We start from the raw sequence: 21,738 nt of genomic DNA, 5'->3' as shown, positions 1-21,738 counted from the left end.
TTAGGAGCTCAAATTAAAGTGTATCAAGAGCAGTGTGTTGGACACAATGTTCGTATATTCTTGAGAAAATGTTAAACTCCTTGAAGATATTTCTTGGTTTAATGGCATTCTTTTTATTTCCTAGGATGATATTTCATGATGCACTTTTTTTATTCCATAAGCACCTCTTTTCTTCCTCTATGCTTTTGTGTGGGATTGAAATAAAATAAAAAAATTTAGAGCTATACAATGCTGTCAGGCCCATAATGAAATCTAGCTTTATTTATGTGTGCTTCAAGGGTAGCAGTTTGAGCTGCTAACTGTGGTGTTAAACATTGTCTGATACTCCTCTCCCTTAAATCCTTTGAAAAGAGCAGATTTTTTATGTTCATGCAAAAGAGCCCTTAAAGGATAGTGAAGGAGGCATGTGGTTTGCTCATATATGGGATTATTTTATTATTATGTAACCTTTGCAATTGTTAAAGGAAGAAGCAGCCATGGAGTAAAGTAATACTGAGATGTTTCCCATAAACTCCAAGGGCTGTACCATTTAGGAAATTTGCAAGAAACCTTAATCATGCCTATAAATATGTGACCGATGTATTATGGCATAAATGAGATCATAGTATGAGAATGGAACCCAGATTATATCTCTCAGTGTATATACCTAACATAAATTACTTTAATTGAAATGACTGGGCAATTTAAGGTTTTCTAATAGCCCAGCTATAGATGATGAGTAGAGTGAAGATTTTTTAATGGGGCTTCATGACCTAAAGTATCTGAACTTTTCCCATAGAGAATAGCTGCCTTGATCTTACATAATCACAGCCTTACATTTGTATTGGGATGTTGTTGGTAACATGTGGGAAGGGACAAGGGCACCTCACATTTAGTCGGAAGAGTAGACACTAGAAGAGCAAGTGAGGCCTAACAATTAGAGGACTGTTAAGGTCCAGGAAACTAAAGGATGTATAGGAAAATGCTCTTCAAATGAGCAAGACCTGTAGCCTGGGCATCACCTGGGAGCTTGTTAGAAATGCAGAATCTGAGGAACAACCCAGACGTAGTGATTCAAAATCTGCATACACACACACACATATGCATGCAGATTTATATATATATGTGTATGTGTGTGTGTATATATATATATACATATATATATGTATATATATATATATACACACACACATACACATATATATATAAATATAAATACTTAAAAAGTTTTTTAATGTTTATTTTTGAGAGAGGGAGGGAGGGGAAGAGAGAGACAGAGGCACAGAATCCAAAGCAGTCTCCAGGCTCTGAGCTGTCAGCACAGAGCCTGACGCAAGGCTCGAACCCATAGGCGGTGAGATCATGACCTGAGCCAAAGTCTAATGCTTAACCGACTGAGCAATCCAGGTGCCCTGCAAAATCTGCATATTTAGCTCCTCAGGTTGTTGGTGTGTGCTGTGTAGACTGAATGATGCCCCCCCCCGCCACCTGCCCCCCACACACCAAATTCATATGATGAAACCTAACCCCCCTTGTCATGGTGTTTGGAAGGGGAGCCTTTGGAAGTAATTAGGTTATGAGGGTGGGTCCTTCATGGTTGGGATTAATGCCTTTGTAACAGAGGCCCCAGTTGGCTCTCTTGCCCCTGCTGCTGTGTGAAGTTATGGTGAGAAGATGCTGGTCTATGAATCAGGAAGCAGATCCTCATTAAACCCTAAATCTGCTGCCTTGATCCTGGACTTCCCAGCCTCCAGAATTGTGAGAAATAAATTTGTTATTTATAAGCCTTCCAGTCTATGGTATTTGGTTATAGCAGCCTGGACTAAGGTAATATGTACATTCAACTTTGAGGAACAGTGATCTACAGAATCCCTCAGATGGAATGGGCCTTAAATTGAAACTGAAGTGAGTGTATACAGAGTGGGGCATCTTGAACCTAGGATCAGGATCAAAGGGAGGGTATGTGTGTTTGGATTTGTTTGTTTTAGTGGTGGGGAGGGTGGGTTAAGGGAAAAGATGGTATCTTGAGTGATTGCCATGGTTAAAACCTCCATTATTGCTTGGCATTTGGTTTTATGGAGTGTGCATGAGGGACCTTGTTTACAGATAGGGGTGAAACACACACTGGATGACCATGGAGTCTGGCAGTTATTAAATGTCAGAATAGATCAGAGACTTGGAAGTCTAGTGAGAGCAGAAGACCCCAGCTGAGTCAAGTTTGGGGAAATGAATGCTGTTGGCTGAAGGTGAGGCAGCCTCTTGGGGGCAGAAAACCAATCAAATCTTACTCCCAAGAGAAAAGGCATTTTACTGGTGGGATATTTCCTGAGTCTGGCTTAGCTGTGTCCATCTCTCAGGTCAGCTGAGGCACTATTGCATGCATGTGTTCCCACCAGATGCCAGTAAGCCTGGGACTTTGAGGCTAGGTCCAAAGATGGAAACGCTAGTAATGCACGAATTAGGTTTTGCTAAGTTGATACATAAGAAACAAGAAGACATACATTTTCTGTCGGAAATAATAGGAAGCCATCCATCTCCTCGTTGGAGAAATGTCAATAATTATTTTTTTTAATTTTATAGTTTTAAATTTTAATTAAAATAAAGGTGTAATTTTTATGTTGGTTTTAATTTTGCTTAAAAATGCATACATGTTAATAAAGAAATTAAAAGAATAGTGAGTACAGTAAAAATTTAAATCAGTCTGTACTATAGTGTGAAAATATTTAGTGGGTTGTTACCTCTTTATCTACATTCCTTTAAATTTCATTTACTTTTCCTCTCCATTGGTGACCATACCTGAGGCTTTGTATGTAGCTTCCCATATTTGGGGAGGAAAAAGAATCTTATTCATGATAGCATTTGAAATTTTCAAAAGAGAACACAAGAATCTTTTAGTAACAACAAATATTTTGAATAAAACATGTACAGGACTTCTTAAAACTGTAATAAGGACCAGAAGTCAAGATCTTTCTATGAACTTCTAGCAGTGTCGGCAGGAAATGAGGAGCTGGGTTGCAGTATATTTTGGTCGTGCCAATTATGTCAATGAGATCAGAGGTATATATAAAAAATATTTTTAGTGGTTGCACAGCACTTAAGCTGTGGCAGTCCTTATCCTACACTCTTGTGGTTTAGCTTGGCAGATCTGAGATGGGATGTAAGCCACAAAGGGCTATGGTTCTTAAGACAAAATGAAGTCATACATTACAATCAAGGATAGGGAGGTGGAAAATCAACATTTCCCAATAGCCAAGCCCTTCACATAGAAATTTCAGATATATTTCACTCTTTGTGCCTTTATAGCCTATTATAACTCTGTAAAGATTGCCTTAATTTCTCTACCTGTGGATTTATGGGACTAAGTGTCTTGCCTTTGTTCATGTTCAGGGGGCTACCCGGTGCTGTATGGAGTCCTCCGAGGCAGTGACCTCTCACTCTTCTAGGTATATAGTGGGTGTTACATGAGTAATTCTTTTGTTGGGTGCCCATGGTGCAACTTGTTGACAGTGTAGCTAGGGAGCAACTACTGAGGTCATTCAATTGACCGGAGTAGGGAGTCTGGTTTGAGAGAGAAATGTGGAGAAGTGAGGAGACTGTGGGTAAGACTCCAGACAAACATGGAGGTTGACTCTTACATCATTAGTGACCAGGCAGATGATGGCTCCACCTCTCTGGTGCTCACTGCTTGGGATGCCACAGTAGAATATGGCCATAGGAGATCTTGGACTATGACTATGTAGGATGACTGGGAGGCTGCCTTAGGTAAGCTAATGTTTCAAATTGGAAAACTGGAAAATTGGAAAATTTATCACCGGAGTGTAACCATCCCTGGTAAAGGATGCTTTGTTGAGATAAGTGAATCTTGTTTGTGTTCTAATTACCTGTAAGTGTTAGAATGAGAAAATACATGTGGTGATATAAAAACGAATGGAGATGTTCATCTTACGGTTGATTTTATTGTGCTTTCCATTCAGAATCATAATTATGCCTTGTTTCTGGGACCTGATTATATCAGAAAAGGTCATAATATGAATCCCTTGTAGAAAATGGCTATTTTTTTTTTTAATGTGAAAACATATCGGTCTTTTTCTTTTTAAAAACAAATTTAACTTTAGAGAGCAAGAATGTGCAAGTGGGGGAGAGGGGCAGAAGGAGAGAGAAACCATCTAAGCAGGCTCCATGCGAAGCGTGGAGCCTGATGCAGGACTTGATCCCATGACCTTGGGATCATGACCTGAGCCAAAATCAAGAGTCAGCCATTCAACTGACTGAGCTACCCAGGCACCCTGATATTGATCTTTTTTAAGGGATAGATTGGTTGATAAAAGAAAAAAATACCCAGGGGCGCTTGGTGGCTCAGTTAAGCATCCGACTTCGGCTTAGGTCACGATCTCACGTTTCCTGAGTTTGAGCCCCGTGTCATGTTCTGTGCTGACGCTCAGAGACTGGAGCCTGCTTTGGATTCTGTGTCTCCCTCTTTCTGTGCCCCTCCCCGACTCACGCTCTCTCTCAAAAATAAATAAATGTTAAAACAATTAAAAAAAAATGCCCATCCATTGAAGACATTTTCTTCTTGCATGTTTCTTGTTTTAGCTTCATCTGAGCCAGTGTTCTGTGCCCTGTGCATTTGTCTATTATTCCCTCTGATCTGGAGGTACAGTCCCAGGTTTAAATCTATCTCAACTGTACGCATTTATTATAGGTTCAGGAAGGGGAGCTGGAAACTATCCTCTGAATAATCCTGAGAGGTTTTTTTTAATTGTTTTTTTCTTTTTAAAAGACACTAAAACATATCCTAAATTATCTCCACTAAGATTGGCTTTTGTTTCTGGTCATAGATAGTTGAAAAGTAATCCAATTGTTATTTAAAGATGGGTTTGTTAAGATTTACCTGGTGGTGTTTTCTAAGAGAAAAAAAAAAACATGTCAGCATTAAATTTGCTGTTTAAGTATCCTAAGAATATACTGCACATTACATACTAAACATATGTTTGTATGTTAAAAATGTCTAGACTAAATTTGTTTAAATGCATATAAATATACAATTGTTTTATATTAATACCTCTGATTATTTTTGGTGTTCATGCTTTGAGCCACTGTTTTTGAATCAGTTAGTTACATGTATATTTGTTTTTTAGAGACAGATGATTGTTCATGGGAAAGAGGCATACAGCCTTTTGTCTTTTGTAAGTGAATTCATGGTATGCATTTTAGAAATGGATTTTCTGTGGCAAGACTTTATCCGACACATTGTTGAAACTTTTATTAGTCAAGCCTTACCAAATTTCCATTTAGCACATTTATCCCTCCATTTAAACGTTAGGACATGAAGAGAATTTAAATAGCCTAGAAAATTTACATATATCTATTCAAGGAATCAGGATACTTCCTTAAAAATTTCTTACTTGACCTTGTAATGAAAATTAGGTGGCAAAAGGTGATAATTTGTTAACGGGATAGTGTGGAGTAATGGAACTCTAGGGCACCAGTGACCGGTACAAAGAGTAACGATTTTAATGTGGATTTATTTTTTTGGAGAGAGAATATTTAAGGTCCCCTCTTTAAAAACTGCCTTGACACTAGCTCTTAATTCAATTATATTTCTGCCTAAAAGCCCTTCATGTAATAATCAATTAGCAGGCCAAGCTGGAGGAAACCTCGCTGTGTGTAAATACAAAGAGCTCGTGTCTCTGTGTGTGCTCTACATGCCTGTGTATCAGTGGAACGGTGGAGTGTGTATATGTGTGTATGTATGTCCTTGACTGTGTGTGTGGTGTGTGTATCTCTTGGGGGGAGGGGAGGGTCTTTGCTCCTGAAGATGCTTTGTAAATTTCTTTTGTTTTCATGTATTTCTCTTTCCCTTTGTGTGCAGTCCCTTGGATTCTCCTCTGCACCAGTGCCCTAAGTGACAGCCACTGGCAGTAATGAGGCTGCACGCTCCACTATAATTGAACCCTGTCAGCGCTGCCCATTAAGGCCGTGGTGTGCATGCCAGCTCTTTAATCCCAGACCCATTTCTTCTCTCCGTCATTTCCCTTTTACTCATGGCACCGGTTCAATTTCCTGATCCCCTCATTGTGCACGTGGAGGTTCAGGAATGGAGAGTAATTGGTGTTGTTGCACCCGTCTTAAGAAGCAACCCTTTTAATAAAGACATGTTCACATCTGCAAACTAAGATCATTGTGTCATGATTGAGCATTGTTTGGGCTTCCTAGATAGTCTATTTGCAGTTAGATTTCTTTATTTTTGGTGGATTCAGATGCAGCATCTCAGACTCTCACAGTGGCGTGATAAAAAGACAGGTCTTTATGATGGAAAATATGCACATTTAATTTGCTTTTATATTAAAAACTAATTAGGTATTGTGAAATCCCAGTATAACATAAAACTTAAAGGGATTGTTAGTTTTCTTCCACATGCCAGCATAAAAATAACAGGCTTCTTGATTAATACACTCCTGGTTAGTCACAATTTCTGAGAAAAACTTCTTTCTTCAGATAGTTTTGTTAAGTGTTACAATCTTAACATCAAAATAGTAACAGAGGAATACCAGCATGCTTTTATCTTTACTTTTCTTATACAACATGTTCAAATTTTGTCATTGTTTTCGTGTTTGTGCTTTGCGTATATGATCCTTTTACGTGTTCAAACTCTCTGGTACGAGCAGAGATGACTTAGTTGTCCCACGGTAACATGTGTAACTCTGTTTAGAGTCCAACTTTCATCTCCTTATGCTAAATACACCCTTATTTACACTCAAAATGTAATTAAATGAAATCCCTTTTTGCATAATTTTGAATCTAATCTAATTGGGGCTTATCTTTTAATGTGGTTTCTAAGTAGGAATCAAAGAAAATCCACTTTGGGCCTTGGTAAGGGAGGCAGTTCAACTCAAGTATCACCTAATCGAAATCCAGAAACGTTGACAATGATCCAGCCTCTATAGAGATAGTGAGTGAGGGAAAGGGTGTAGGAAGGTAAATGGGAAGAGGTATTGACAAAAATAGTTTAAAAATTCAGGTGACTATTTCATGTAGAAATTAATAGAGTCAGATTTATCAACATTATCACTTGCTTCTAGATAACTTTGAAGTTTTGCTTAATGAAGTGGGAACACGTTTTTAAACAAATGGAAATTGTTGATATTTAGTACATGTTATCTGTTAAGTTATTTTGTTAGGCTAGCTCAGGTCTGAATAGTCTAGGACTCACTTTGTATAAAAGTAAAAAAAAAAAAACAAACAGAAATAGTTATCAGGAACAACAACAACAAAAGAAGTCAGTTGCAACTTGAGGATGAGATTTGTTTAATGTTCTGAATTTAATGTTCTATATTTGCTATAGTTGAGTGTTTGAACACGGTAAGACTTTTAATCACAATTTCGTCTAAACAATGAAAATTCTGTGTGGGTAGAGATTTTTGCCTCTGTTGTGCTTCTAGTTCTCAAAATGGCAGAAACAGTGCTCCGTAAATTTTATTGAATTTATTAATTGATTCATTTTATAATACAGACAAAAAGATTACCGTTACGACAAAGGTTTTCAACCTAGCTTCTTCATGGTAGAAAGCAAAGAGGAAGTTGTAGCAGAATAACCAGAGAAGATACCCTTTTATTATCAAGAAAAAAATATATGTCCAGGATGAAACACAATCTCTAAAGTAAACTTTTAAGCTTTCCACAACCAGCAGACTTTGGAGTTGTTTCTGTCCTCAAAATCACATGTCAACATTGTTTTGAACTCTATACATTTTTCTGATAATTTTTATTTGTTTCACTAAATGTTGTCAGGAAATATTTTTTTAAGTTTATTTTTTGAGGATGAGAGAGAGAACGCGCATGTGAGTGCATGGGGAAGGGACAGAGCGAGACAGAGGGAGGGAGAGTCCCAAGCAGGCTCTGCACCCTCAGCACGGAGCAGGATACTGGGCTAGACCTTGCAGAACCATGAGATCATGACCTGAGCCAAAATCAAGAGTTGGATGCTTAACCGACTGAGCCACCCAGACACCCCTCAGGTAAGATATTTTTTAAAGGTAACAGTAATAAAAATCAAAATTTAGTTATGTAATCTCTGTTAGAGGCAACATAACATGTACTTGATTTTTTTTTTCTTAAGAAAACACAGTTCAGAAAAGTCTCTTTAAGATGATGCAGTTAGTTTGAGCGATGTGAAATTGGCACATTTTTACATGAAACCTACCAATTTATATCTTATTTCTAGATGATGAGGTCACAGATATTTTTCTCCTGCTCCTTTCTCCTTCCCCCCACTTCCTCCTCTGTGTGTTTGTGTGTGAGTTTGTGAGTGAATGTGTGTGTGTGTGTGTGTGTGTGTGTGTGTGTGTGTAACGGGTGGTGGTGAAAAATTTGAACATGGAATAGGGAACCCAGCCCCGGTCACATGGTTCTAAATAAATCAACAAAAAAACAAGAGTGCTTCAAGTCTCTTTTTATCCTAAAAGAGGAGTTAAGGTGGCTGTGGGAGTCTAGTGGACTCCACCCTCTAATTTCAGGGCTCTCATTGATTTTGGTGTCATTAGCAATTTGACCCTTGATTATAACCATATGACTGGGAACTTTGACCAAGATAGAGAAGTGATCCAATGTTTTTTTTTTCTTTTCTTTTTTTTAAATAAAGGCCCAATTATAGTGAAAGGAAAATAAACATATGTTATATGTCTTGAGAAATGCTTGAAGAGTTTGTTATTGTGGGAGTTACAGATACTGTTTAAACGAAAACTCTGTATTGAAATTTGTTGCATTTTGAATACTTATGTGAAAGAAGTCATCAGCAGATGATTTTCCTGACATTCCTTCTCCTCCACATTTTTTATCCCAAATTTTTGAAACCAGCCACTATTATATCTGTTGCAGATGTCACAGTTATGCAAGGGTCCTCACACAAATGGGTGTTTCAGAGCCTGAACCTCTTGGAGCCTTAGACCATGTTGTCATAGGAGTGGATGTATTCTCTCAAGGCAGAGGCCATGACTTTTGCAGAAAAGATAATTAGACTAAAAAAACCCCAACAAAAACAGACAAATGTGCCTATCTTCCCCCTTTTCCTGCCTTTCATTTAGGCTCAAGCAGACTAATACCACCAAGGTCTCATTGAAATCCAGTTTCTTTTTTTTTTTTTTTTTAATATATGAAATTTATTGCCAACTTGGTTTCCATACAACCCCCAGTGCTCATCCCAAAAGATGCCCTCTTCAATACCCATCACCCACCCCCACCTCCCTCCCACCTCCCATCCAAAAAGCTCATCACATTGGGGCGCCTGGGTGGCGTAGTTGGTTGGGCGTCCGACTTCAGCCAGGTCACGATCTCGCACTCCGTGAGTTCGAGCCCCGCGTCGGGCTCTGGGCTGATGGCTCGGAGCCTGGAGCCTGTTTCCGATTCTGTGTCTCCCTCTCTCTCTGCCCCTCCCCCGTTCATGCTCTGTCTCTCTCTGTCCCAAAAATAAATAAATGTTGAAAAAAAAATTAAAAAAAAACAAAAAAAAACAAAAAGCTCATCACATTCCTCTGAGACTCTCCCTTAAGACCTTGCTGGACTCCTGATTTGCAAATGGTTATATTTTTAGCAAGAGCGTGACCTAGACTAGGGTCTGTTGGAAATATCTTATAAATCAGAATGTAACTGACTGTCAGTAACTTAGTTGGGTGGACAAGTTGTTTGGGGGAATCTAAGGTCATGTCTGTTAGATGATGACTGACATTAGGTACAGTGGCCACAAATACACAGATTCTCTGTTGACAATTTGTTTATCATATCTTACTTAAAGAGCTGTCATTTCCACTGACATGAATGAGCTCACCATCCATTGTATACATTTATGCATTAAAAACTGATGATCTTATGAATCTTAACCTTGTTTGCTGTGCTGGGATTGTTGCCCATTAAATTAATATGATATGACTGTTTTTGATTTGCCTATGTTTTTATTTATAATAATATTCTTGAAATATTCTCTAGTAATCTTTGCTAAGAATATTACCCATTGTATGGTCCTTCCACCTCAGAAAAGAAGGAACATATTGCCTTTTTCCTCAAGCACCTCACCTTTACCCCTTCAAACATTGCTTAGAACCTGACTTCTGAGTAAGATAAATGAGTAACTTTTCAGTGCATTATCATATTAATACTGTCGTTAGTACAGTATTAATTACAAGACCAAAATTTTACCTGATGAGACTCATTCTTCTTAGTTTTTTCACACATTGTGTTTTTTCTTTAGTATTGAGCTCTGGAATTCTTTTTTTTTTTTTTTTTTTTTTTACCTTACTGGGTACTTGAGAACAAATCCTTGTTGTATGTTATTTTTTTATATGGTTGGTTTTGTGAAGGAAAGGTTAAATTTTGAAAATCGCTCTCAGTAGCCATCGCACCAGGTTGTTATTTAATGGATGGTATTTGTTGATGTTGAGGTATAAGGTAAAAATATGAGAATCTTGAGTACTAACTTCAGATTTGTAGTTAAAAGTCTGTAGATTAGTCTTCTACACTACTTTTGGGGTAGGAGAGGTTGTAGCTTTTCTCAAGGATAGTTTGGAAAGGCTTTAAAATATCCAGGTTTTTTCAGAAATATTTCCTAAACTTTTAAGAATATGCACAAAGATTTGACCAGAAGAATGTCTCTCCAGACAGAGAAGAAAATGAGAGGGAAGGAAGAGTAATTTAACTCTTTAATAGTAGAGCCATTTCTTAATTTTTCCGTATTTATAAAATGAATGCCCACATAGCCATTCATTATGAAGCTGTGTATTCTTATTTATACCAATAACATTAGGGAAAATGTAGCCTAGAGTATAATTCTATGTTTATTGAAAAAACAAGCATCTTGAAGTACATGCACCAAGGTACAAATGGACATTACATGTGAACCATGAGGCTTATGAGCATTTTTTGCATTTGTCTTTAGTGCCCTATCTTTTCTAATCTTTTTACAGTAAGTGCATACTCAGTTGGTATTAAAATGTTGTTTTTCATTTAAGAGCCCTTCACATTATTTAAAAACATATTTATTGAATGCTTCATATCTGCCAATTCTGTTCTAGGTGCTAAGGGCATGTGAAATAACAGCTGATTTTCCTGTCGACATTATATAACTCTAGTGAACTTGCTGCACCGATTAGCAGCCATTCCCTAATGAACACGCAAAAAGGCTATTACTTTTATTGTCTTCACAAAATGAACATGGGTATTTTCTACAGACTTGTGATTTTTATGGCCAAAGGTATTCCTATTGTTAGTGGTGGTTAAAAGATGTGGAGAACCATCTTTTATTTTCAGTGTTTTATTTGTAGAGTTCAGCCTTGTTCCTTTCTGAAATTTTAGGCCTGGAGGTTAACCTTGTCAAGACCTTGAGTATACAGATCCTACCCTCTAACTTAGGCATAGTGTACACTTAAAAATCTCTGATTGCTTTTAAGCAAGGAAGTATGATTTTGTAAAAAGAGAACCGAGCCTAATTAGTAATTTCGTATACCAAGTAGACTGGTGATGTATTTCATCATGGATTTCATTAGTGGTGAGAAGGAGAGCTTCGCCAATCACAAAACTTATCTAAATTAAATCCTAAATTAGCTTTATAATAAAATTGTAAATGGTATTGCTGTAAGACTCTAAAATACTGTGGTGTCCTGTCAATGTTTTCTTTTTTTAAATTTAAATTATGTCTTATACTGATGTGTTTGAATGGCAAAACAACCATTCCGCTGTTAATAGACTGAGTCTCATCTTAGAGAAACATAAATAACTTCTTGCAAATGAAAATTACTTGAACTATTCAGTAATAGTTGTAATAAATGTACTGCAGGTTAATTTTACTTAGTACTTAACGGTATTTTTCAAATGGCTGAAAAAGCAAGATCTCTTGATTAAATGCTTTAAGAGAGTGATTTCGTACACTGGTATTCCACAAAGCACTATTTCTTGAGATGTGGTAATGGTGGTGATGTACAGTGAGGGGTTTTGATACCAAAAATAATTGGGAAATACTATATGCTATGTTCTCTTGGAGATATAAAAGCATACAAGCCTTGAAGGCTCTGGGAAGTCATGCAGTAAAGAGGCCAATTTCAATTTTGTTTAATGTTTCTTAAACTTATTTATCTAGGAAGTTTTTACATTTCCTAATATGCCGCACTCTGGTATTCTATGAACCCTCTTTGGCCGGGATGATTTAAGTTCTAGAGTAGTGCTTCTGAAACTACTATGTTTAAGTGTCAACTTTTAACATTCTAATCTGTCATTGTAGACAACTGGTGATGACTAGTATATATATATATATATATATATATATATATATATATATATATATATATAGTTTCTACCACGTGGGTCTGACAGTATTTGAACTGGCTTATATGCTGTTCAATATGATGAGTCCAGTGATCCTGCAGTTGGATGTTACAACAATGTCAAGTCACAGTAATATTTTCTAAATGCTCATTGTTACTTTCCTCAATTCTGTACCTCCCTCATTTTAGACTGGTAACGCACACTTGCAGACCAGCACCGGTCATCATAGTACACTTAGAGTAGTGTGTGTCCAGAGCCTCACTTAAGGTTAGGTCTGCAGACCAGCCATATTGGGATCACCTAGAGTTTGTTGGATTGCCATACCTCAGGCCTTCACCCATACGTGTTGACTCCGGAATCTGCATTTTAAGGTCCCAGGTGAGTCCATGCACATTAAAATTTGGGAAACGTGAGTTTAGAACTGTGCTCTAATAGAAGTAGAATGCAGACCACATATGTAATTTTAAATTTTCTAGTAGACTGGTTAATTTTATAGTTTTTACTTTTTTAACTTTCATATATCTCATTTAACTCACAGATAACCAATAATTTTAAGTTGAGCATGTCTGTATGTAACAATAAGATATTCTATATTTTTACAAAACATGCCTTTGAAATTTGGGTATTTGCACTTACAGCACATCTCAATTCCTGCTGGCCACATTTCAGGTGTTCAGTGGCTACATGTGGCCCGTGGCTATCTGTATTGGACAGCTCAGGACCTGGCATGATATCTGCTTAGGAGTTGGGAGAGAATGTTGACTGAAGGCCAGCTATGTACCAGCTGCATTGCTGCCTCATAATGTGTAGTAGGATAGGTAGTTTTGACAGAACAGCACTTAGAACCAGGTCTCTGACTCCTTGGTTTACCACTTTCTCTTTAGCTCTTGAATGCTTTTATATTTTTATTTTCTTTTATTTTTTTGTGCGTCTCTTTACGTGCTTTCAGTAGAATTAAAAATTTTTTTTTTTTTTTTTTTTTTTTTTTTTTTTTTTTTTGGGAGAGAGTGAGAGAGCAAGCATCTGTTCATGAGCAGGGTAGGGACAGGGAGAGAGGGAGAGAGAGAATCCCAAGCAGGCTCCACGTTCTCAGCACAGGGCCTGACCTGGTGCTCAATCTCAGATCTCACAAACCATGAGATCATGTCCTGAGCTGAAATCATGAGTCAGATGCTTAACTGACTGAGCCATGCAGGTGTCCCTTTCCCAAATGTTCATAAGTCTGTTTTAAATCCTTCTTGGAAAAAGTTCAACTTTAAATAGATAAATAATCAAGACTGAGTTTATATTATTTCTTTGCCCCTCTGATAATTCCCTGACTATATATTTTTTGTTGTTACAATTTGTAATTTAAATCTACCTTGGGAAAATTGGTCAGATAGTTTTCCATTCTAGAAATTCTTTCTCCAAGTTTGGTGGAGAGAAGGATTTGGAAATTGAAAGCAGCTTGTCAAACGAACTATAAATCACAGCACTTTTCTATACCACGTGGGCCAGTGTGATTAAAAATATGGTTGATTCCTGGTGTCCAGGAGATGGAAAACCTGAGTGTCCTTGGACAACAGAACAGAACAACCACAGGATGCTGAGGTTGATGCTCTATCTACAGAATTCATTACCACAGGTTGTGTGAGAGTGGTAATTACAAGGTCTCAAAGCACGAGAGCATGAAGGACAAGTACTTAGTTATTTTCTCCTTATGTGTGCTGATTGGGTTTCTGAAAGAATCAAGACAAAATATAAATTATTTCTTGTACTATCCCCTAACTTCTATTTATGAGGCTCATAAAATCAGAATATCGACTCTCTGCACCTCTTTTTTTTAAGTTTATTTATTTATTTTGAGAGGGGGGTGGCCCATGAGTGAGGGAGGGGTAAGAGAGAATCACAAGAAGGCTCTGCGCCATGAGCTCATGACCTGAGCTGAAATCAGGAGTCAGATGCTTAACTGACTGAGCTGCCGAGGCTCCCCTCTGTGTGCCTTCTAAATAGGAATTCTACAGCTACTATTGCATCTGTTACCTACTGCTTGCTTTATTCAGTGAAATCTCCCAAGACAGGTGGTGGGATTTTAATTAAGCACCCATACTATGGGGGCACCTGGGTGGCTCAATTAGTTATGTGTCCAACTCTTGATTTCAGCTCAGGTGCTCATCTCCTGGTTTGTGATTATTGACCCCTTTGTCGGGCTCTATGCTGACAGCATGGAGCCTGCTTGGGTTTCTTTCTCTCCCCCTAACCCTGTGCGTGCGCACGCTCTCTCTCTCTCTCTCTCTCTCTCAAAATAAATAAATAGACCTAAAAAAAAAACATACTATGCTGTAGACTCACATGGAAATGTAGCAGATTGGAAAAAGATTGAATCTAGGAACTCTGGGCATCTCAGGTTTTAATCTTGGTGTTCCATCAAACCAACTTTTTAAAATCTCAGTTTCCTGATCTGTTAAAAGGAGGATAATACAAAACTTCCAGGATTAAACTGAGAGGAGTAAATGAAACAATATGTTTTAAGATACTTGGGCCAACAGAAATTAGTTATCCATGCTTTTTCCTGAGGAAGGGAGAGGGAAATGGGAATTTTCACATACCAAGGATTGGTAGAAGGTTAACCAGAACATGCTTTTTCGAAGGCAGTTTGACAGTCTTTTGACACAGCAGTATTGCCATTCATGTACTTGTGTAGCAGAAGAGTACATTCTTGGGATCTATGAACAAGGACGCTCATGATAGGATTGTTTTAGATAGCAAGTCTAAAACTGTAGACAACCAAACTGCCAGTACATTAGGAACTGATTAAATTATGGCAGATCCCTACAGTGAGATGTACAGACATTACAACAAATGACAGAGACCCTTGGGAAGATGTCCAAAACCTATTAAGTGAAAAGAAATTGCAGGATGCTCTTTTTTTGCACAGAAAATATATAAAAAATATGCAATTAAGTGGGTCACCCCTGAGAAATAGAAATGGGGTCTAGAAGAGAGGAGGACTTGATTTTATCCCTTCTGTATGGTCTGAGAGTTTTGTTATGAGCGGCATTACTTTTCCAAAGTATTTATATCAATATTTGTAATAGGGAATGTATTGCCTTCTAGCTAAGTACTCTGATTGTTGGATGAAAAGGCAATTTGGGGGAGGGAGCTCAATATTACAGTGGAGTAATTTTGAAATTTTGCCGTGCAAGAACTAAAAAACCAATTCAAAAGCCTGTGTACTCTGTCGAAGTTGATTCAGTGTGTCAAGTTTGGTCTAGGGGTGATTGTTCTGGAGCTTTTATATTAAACAACCCGGTGTTCTACATTGTGATTCAAGCGTTTTTGTAATGACTTAATTTGGTATTTTGCAAGGATTCACATGATTAAAGTGGATGCGAAAAATGCAGCCTTAAAAAAAGTCCTATCAATTCAGTTTCTCCTCACCCATCAATGTAATATATACTAACGAGGCCTGACTTCATTTTTCCAGAGGTCAGTTTCTAACTCATTTTATTTGCACTGCATAAAGAAAAAGGAAATTCAAAATAAATTCAAATTGATTTATTATAGGAGGGGCATACTCTGAATGAGTTTAGCTAAGTAGATGCTAAAACAAATGTGGCTTACAAAAAAATACAATAATGTAAGGATTTTTCCTAATCCTGATTAGATTTTAAATTGCCCTTTCAGTAGTTTGCATAATTATAAGGCACTGCCATACAGTGAGTAACAATAGAAAATAACTCATTAATGCCTGTTTCTCTTTGGCATTGTTCCAGGCCATGCAGCTTGATGTTTACCGAGCAGACAGTCTGTAGCATTTCCCTGTCTGATATGGAACATCAAAGATTGCTTGGATTTCTCTGTACTCAGACATTCCTGATTTTGTCTGAAGTGGTAATATCCCGAGAAGCCAATAGCAGCATGAAATTTAAAGTATTTTGGCACTTCCTAGTTCTTGTATTATTTTCAAACGCAGTGATATTGGAGAAGTAGATTGGGATTTCTTGGCTTTTAAACAAAGTGAACTGTTACAAATGTAGTTTCTGAGCCCAAGGTCATAAGGTCATTACAATGCTGGTGACAGAACTGAATCACTTTCCAGAGCTAGGTTTTTAAATATCCACCACTGACAAGCCACAGTGTTTGTTTCATTAGCATTAGTGCATTTTCAGTGGTGCTGAGACATTAGATATGCATCTCTAATAAATAATGAGATGTAGAATCTAGAGTATTGGAATTTTATTCTTCACTGTGCAGTATTTTTCAATACAGGTTGTGCTTCACCTTAGTGCATCAGGAAATAGCTGTAAATATGGCTGATGCCTTGCAAATACTTACCAAATAAGCAGTTCCTGTCTTAATAGTCTTAAACCGTTGCCAGCCTCTATGGGGTTTAGACTGATCAGCCCACTTAAAAGGAGTAGAACCAAGGGTGCGTGGCTGGCTCAGAAGACCATGTGACTCTTGACGTTAAGGTTGTGAGTTTGAGCCCCACATTGTTTTTAGAAGCTACTTAAATGAACAAATAAAGACTTAAAGAGTAGGACCCATTGATATATGGACCTGATCCAAATGTGGGCCCTAAAATGTATATTCTTCATGGGACAGACTATATGGAACCAGTAAAGATGCTCTTCTTCTAAATAGTTCAGTACTAAGATAGGGAGTAAATAGTAAGACAGTCTTAACCAATCAGCCATTTAACATATAAATCTTTCCACTGTTCTTTACTGGTAAATGTTTCATTTATCTATTTGAACCACTCAGGAATAATTATTCCTTAGATCTCTGCATTTTTTTTTTTTTTAGAGTTAGCAAGCATGTGAGCAGGGGAAGGGCAGAGAGAGAGTGAGAGAGAGAGAATCTTAAGCACACTCCGTGCCCAGCACAGAGCCCAATGCAGGGCTTGATTTCATGACCTGAGCTGAAATAAAGTCCAATGCTTAACCTACTAAGCCACCCAGGTGCCCCAATCTCTGCAGTTTTTAAAAGTTCTTTGGTTGGTTATGTCTGCTTAAAAAAATACATTCATGTTGTCACTATCACCCAATGATGGTTGGGCATTCAACAAGAATTACATAGTTGTTAGATTTTAAGTTTTTTTCTCTTATTCTGAGAAAGAGAACATGCACATGCGAGTGAGGGGGGGGCGTAGAGAGAGAGGGAGAGATGAAGAATTCTAAGCAGGCAGTGCAGAGCCCGACATGGAGCTCGAACACATGAACTGTGAGATCATGATCTGAGCCGAAATTAAGAGTCAGGCACTTAACTGACCAAGCCACCCAGACGCCCCATAGTTTTTATATTTTTGTGAGCGAGTAGGATATATATCATAATGAGATAATATGTGTATGTATATACACTCATAGACACTGCCTTTGTACAATAATTTTATCAATATGAAATTGTATTAGTAGTAATAACTTCAATGTGTTGGGTATAGATAATTAGTTTAAACTTTGTTTTATTGAACTGGAAGAAAAAAGTTCATCCTTTCTCTAACTTTTGACCGTGACCACCAGGCCTAGACATTTGTACAACATCTTCTTGGGAAAATTACCCTCTATGTTCCTCAACCAGATGTGTGCTTCCCCACTGGCATCTGCGTACTTTCTGGCCCTAGTGGGTATGGGCCCTGGATAGCCATGATGACCAGGCCCCTGGTTAACTTATGTCTCCCTAAGGGTGGAAGTCACCACTTCTGAGGTAGGACTGGTAAGAGGAATACTGCCCTTTTGATGATATCTGATTACATGGAAAGGTAACCAAATTCAAAAAGCAGTTTTTCTTCTGGGCCTCTTTATTTCTGAATTGTAGAATCAACTTTTCTGTCCACATACATGGATCCATGGATCCATCAGCCACTATGTACCTTTCTGACTTCTTAATAACTCATGCCCTTAGTTCACCCTGTGAGGAATTGCATTTTGTGCATTAAGAAAGTGAAAAGAAAAACCTCAATCAACACAGAGTAGTATCTCTTTAAAAAACATATGCACACTTGTGGTTCAATATATAATTGTTTTACTCTTGTGACTGTATTTGTTGGCTTTAAAACAAGCCGACCATGACCTAGGATTTCAGAAAAGGATAATTCTATCAGCATTCTACAGTAGCTACTGTGAAATATGGAAAGACTAATTCTTGTACGTAAGTTTTCCAGATGTGTAGAGTATCAAGCATAGTAAATCCAATGAGAATGTTGTGAGATCCTCTCTGTAGAGTTCTTCCATTTCAGAGTAATGCTCATCAGACATTGATAAACATATTTTCATTATTATTTCCCTTGATTTTTATATATTCCTCAAAAGATATGGATTTGCTAAATGAAATCTAAAATTCAACTTGTTAGGGGTGCTGGGTGTTTAAGCTTCTGACCCTTGATTTTGGTTTAGGTCATGATCTCATGGTCGTGAGATTGAGCCCCGTGTTTGGCTCTGTGCTGGGCATGGAGACTGCTTAAGATTTTCTCTCTCCCTGTCCCTGTGCCCCTCCCCTGCTCATGCGTGTGTGCACATACCTTCTCTCTCTCTCTGAAACAAAACAAAACAAAACAAAACTCCACTTGTAAAAACAATATATAAATGATCCTGTTATGAAAGATGCTGTTAAAGAAAGTAATTTATTACTGGCATAGTTCATTATATCAAACAACATATAAGAAAAGATATAAACCCTGTGTAGATGTACCATCTGTGTTAGTTTCCTAGGACTGCAGTAACAAGTATCAAAAACAAAGTACCAAAACCAGAAATTTATTGTCTAGCAATTCTGGAGGGTAGAAATCTGAAATGAGGGTTTTAGCAGGCCCATGCTATCTCTGAGTGCTACCAGGAACGATCCTTTATTGACTCTTCCAGCTTACGGTATTTGCCACCATCCTTGGTGTTTTTGGCTTCTAGATGCATCGTTCTAGTCATGTGGCCATCTTTTCTCTTTGTGATTTTTAAAAAAAAAAAATTTTAATATTTTTCAGAGAGAGAGAGACAGAGTATGAATGGGGGAGGGGCAGAGAGAGAGGGAGACACAGAATCGGAAGCAGGCTGTAGGCTCTGGGCTGTCAGCACAGAGCCTGATGCAGGGCTTGAACTCACAATCCACGAGATCATGACCTGAGCCAAAGACAGATGCTTAACCGACTGAGCCACCCAGGCACCCTTTCTGTGTGTTTTTACTTTATCTTTCTGTGCATGTCTTTTTCTTTGTCCAAACTTTTTATTTTGTTAGCACACCAGTCATACTGGCATACCCTAGTGACCTCATTTTAATCCTATTTCCAAATAAGGTCAGGTTCTGAGGTATAGTGGAAGGTTAAGACTTCAGCATACCTTTTTTTTGGGGGGGGGGCAGAAATGATTCAACCATCTGCTGCTAGAAACGTGGATGGTGTTTATTCATGTAGAAACTGTTTACTGAAATTACATTATAGGATACAGACGATAAGCCAGGTAGTTGTAAACAAACCTGTGAATAATCTCTATTACTATTCATTATTTATTCAATTATTTAAATAAGATAGAGAAATCACATAAATTAAAGCAGGAGCAGAGTTAGCAGAAGTGTGTGTGTTACGAATACCGGTGCCATGAACTAATCAAACGAAAAATGGTATCAAATGAGAAAAGGTTTCAGTGCCTAATAAATCTATAGAATGCTGGGTTAAATAGGTGACGAAGTGTTCTTTTCTGAAAGACTGTTCCAAGCCTCGACTATGCTATTGTGCTTTGAGAATATCCAGCAGGAGGGTACAGTGTTTCTCAAACTTACTTGACCACATAACTCTATATTATCAATCATCTCAAGGAATTAAATTCCTAGGAAAACACTGGAAACTAATTTAGTGTCAAACCAAAATTTAGTTTAGAGAGCAGATCACTTGCTTTTAACTGGATTTTGGAATACATCAAATTTTCTGGATCAAAGACAGAATTCTGTTCACTAGTAAGTATTTTCTTGAATCTGTCATGAAAGAATTTGCACTCTCTTCACAAAAATTGAGTAGATTTACATGAGAATTTTGTAGATTTCTGTGAAAATCTTTGGTCTGGTTTCAAGGGCTCTGAATTATATTTGTAACTATTAGATTACTACACTTCTTTAATGATGTTTTAAATATTATTCCGAGCCTTGAAAACCTGTATGTCTTGTATACTTTTGAGACAATACCACATTACTGTTTATATCAATGTGAGGAAACGTGAAGCTGTGTACCAAATTATATTAGGAAAATCTTACAGCAAATACACTTCTATTAGCAACTTAGAGCAGGAACAATATCTGAACTCCTATTCACTAGGATAATTTTGGAAAATGAGTTGGCTAAGTGGTAATCTTAACAGCATTAGAACCACAGATAGGCTGAGAGATGCTTAAGTGAGCAGCCTGGCCCTATGCAATTTGGATGGGATAGGAGTTATGGATGGGATAGGATTGGGATGTTTCTAGCTCTTAGAGACAATTGTTTTATTAAATTTTCCCCCTACCTTTTGGAAACCCATTTGGAGTCATGAAGTTATGGCCAATCTGAGGAATAGTGGAGACTCTGAGACCTAATTACTCTCCCAGAATATGGGATTGATGGTGAAAATTTTGTATGGCTTCCCAGGGACTGAATCCCCCAAGAATCACTAAATTGCTCTGCGCATGGTTTCTTAATCATATTTCCTGTCCCCTAATCCTTACCTTCAGTGTTCCATACCTATGCATAGAGCTTAGTGAGGCCACCCCACCTCAGTGGTTCCACAAAAGAGGAGATAACATACCTTCTCTTTAACCACGGGTCAAATAACTGCAGGATTAAACATGAATTCTTTTGACGTCTAAGCCCCAGAGTAATGATCTTCCAAACTTCCAGACTCCAATATCTCATTAAATGTGTCTGTTTTGAATTTTGTGAACGTCATTGCTATTAAATAAAAAAATCCTCCTCATTGATGTTTGTTTTGTAGTCAACAGCATAATGGTCAAAACATTCTATGTGCTGGCACAGTGTTGGTTGAAGTGAGTGAAAAAGTTCCTGGAGAGAGAGAGAGAGGGAGAGAGAGAGGGAGTGAGAGGAGGAAGTGTGTGTGTGTGTGCGTGTGTGTGTGTGTGTGTGTGTGTGTATTCCGCGCCCCCCCCCCCCCCCCCCCCGGAAAGCTATGTGAGTGCTCTGTGGAGTCAGACAGCAGTTTCAAAGGTTACAATGTTCCAGAAATTGAAAGCCACTGTAGTAGACAATGGTTCTTGGTGGCTTTCTTGGGGCTTCTATTGAGTCATCCAGCCTTTGGTGTTCTTTGGTTGCTGAGTAATTCTGGAGGGCTTGATGGGTTCTTCTGTTCCACCTTAATAATGTCTCAGTTTCAAAAATGAATGTAGAGACTTCTGAATTTTCTAAAGAGTTTTATTTTATTTATTTTGAGAGAGAAAGTGTGAGTGAGAAATGGAAGAGACACAGAATCCTATGCAGGCTCTGTGCCGTTAGCGCACACC

The 21,738-nt window shown here is 37.9% G+C and overlaps 1 protein-coding gene across 1 annotated transcript in view; it reads left to right on the top strand.

Annotated features, from left to right (window-relative positions):
• The window catches only part of NAV3 (neuron navigator 3), an 820,281-nt gene that overhangs the window by 61,610 nt on the left and 736,933 nt on the right, over positions 1 to 21,738 (top strand). The window lies entirely within an intron of this gene.

Source organism: Panthera pardus, unplaced genomic scaffold, assembly GCF_024362965.1.
Source record: "Panthera pardus isolate Hobbes unplaced genomic scaffold, ASM2436296v1 HiC_scaffold_6, whole genome shotgun sequence".
Lineage (NCBI taxonomy): Eukaryota > Metazoa > Chordata > Mammalia > Carnivora > Felidae > Panthera > Panthera pardus.
This window is presented reverse-complemented; position numbering and strand designations above follow the sequence as displayed.